The sequence below is a fragment of the Haplochromis burtoni genome, unplaced genomic scaffold, assembly GCF_018398535.1.
Source record: "Haplochromis burtoni strain Fernald_Lab_line unplaced genomic scaffold, NCSU_Asbu1 Contig_2679, whole genome shotgun sequence".
Classification (NCBI taxonomy): Eukaryota; Metazoa; Chordata; class Actinopteri; order Cichliformes; family Cichlidae; genus Haplochromis; species Haplochromis burtoni.
The window spans coordinates 1-2,074 of NW_024585040.1; positions in this window are offsets into that span (position 1 = coordinate 1).

The window sequence follows — 2,074 nt, forward strand, 5'->3', positions numbered from 1 at the left end:
ATTATTATTTGGACTATTGGATGTAACAGCTCCTCACAACACGATAGAACTCTCCGAAAGACCACACAGACAGACAGAGGAGTCTACACAGTGTTGACACCTGCAGTTAACACTGAACAAACAAGAACTGAGAAGATTTTCTATTTCAGTTTTGTTTTATGTAAACATGACTTTTTACACAAAATCTTTTTTCCTTTGTTATTGTTTTAAATTCAAGTTAACTTGTAATAACTCAGGTAAAATGCATTTTAATATTTTATCATATCATATTTCCTATAGCACTGCTATAGCTATTAATGATATAGCGTATATATAATTTGTATGGTGTATTTATCCTGATGATCAGGTGGTGGGGGAGAATGCTGGACAGACGTGTTCCTTGGTGGGGGTGTCGTTGATTGAGAAAAAATGAGTAGACACATGAATATGTTCCTTCACACCGTTTTTTAAGAATCTTTTTTTATTTTGTAGGTTATTTTGAATGTGTTAAAATAACATTCGGTAAAATAATGTAAAGAAGAATGAGATTCCTCAGCCGTGATGCAGTCAGAAATTAAGCAAAAGGCCTGAAATCCAGCCTTTGGGGGTATATGTAGAGTTATATGTAAGTGTTTTTGCTGATAGTTATTTCTGCTCTAATCACATCAGAAACGTAATCAAAATATAATCAAGAATTAATAAAGTCGAACAAGAAAATTATCACTACAATGAAATAATTCTAATAACCTTTCAACCCAGACTTTCTCTGTGTGTGTACTGCACAATGTCATATCTGCACTCTTTCTGTGCAGATGTCACCTTAAACGCTGTATGTGAGTGTAAAGAATAGAATGATGGAGGAAAACAATGTATTTTTGTTTAAAATAAGAAATCCTGTTGAAATAATGCTAAATCGAGTGAATTATGCTAAGTATGTGTCAATTGTAAAGAAATAGCTTTTACTAAAGGGGTGAGGGGAGGGGGGGGAAAGAGAACAACGAGGTCAGCTCAAATCGGATTTTTTCATGTGTTAAGTATTATAGCAAATAAGAGCTTAAGAATTTAGATGTCTACACAGTGTTTTGTTAGAAATGGTGACAGTGTAGAAGTTTCAAAGTAAAGGGACACTAAGTACTATGATAAGGTGGGTCATCGGTACCATGTGAGACATAAACATTGTCAGGTATCTCAGCCACGGTTGCTCTCATGGTCACTAAAACAACAAGTTATTGGGTGAAGGATGAAAGAATAGAGAAAAACATCTAGTACACGTGTAACAGAGTAGCAGCTGTACCTCTAAGCTTGAGTACTCACTTCTGGGAAGTTAGCTGTATCTGTGGTTTTCTGAACAGAAGAGATCCATGATACTTTTTAATTATTCAATGCTTTAATAAATAATAATCTTAAAAAAGTGTCTCGACTGGTGATTCCTCAAAGTTGGTAAAGAAAAATTACCAGGTTGGTACGAGGGAAACTTCTTTTGCAGTTCATCTGAAAAGATGCACTTACGCTTTGGGATCTTTTAAACATCATTAGGCACGTTGCTGCGCGCTGTCTGTCCCGTCTGTGAGCGCAGAACAACTCGCAAAGCAGCAGTTCAGGGATGATGTCACACACATGGGTCCTCTGTCGGAATATAGGAAATCACTGACATTTTTATCAATCTTGAAAATCCCCCTGGACGCCCTGGACAGAACGTGAAAAATGAAAAGAAGACGGTTGGTCACCCTAGGTAATGGCATATTAAAGATATTTTTAAACAGGCGGGAACAGAGCAATGTGACAAAGATGTGTTAAAGATGCTTGTGAAGACCTCTCTACTTCCATGGTGCAGTCTTGCTGTACTCATCCCAGTACACCATCAGGATGAGGTGCTTTCCATAAGTTGACCCTACAGAGTGTTTATTGTACTTCAGCAGTCTGCAGGACAAGTACCAGATTGTTGCTGGGTGCCCAGTCTCTAAATCCCCCACCTCATGGTGGCCAAAGAAATGGTTGTGATTTTCAGACAATTCATGATTATGCTTTGGTTCGTGATGTGCCACATTCCTTATACGTGCATGGCAAGGTCGCCCACTGGTTAGCCAACATAAAC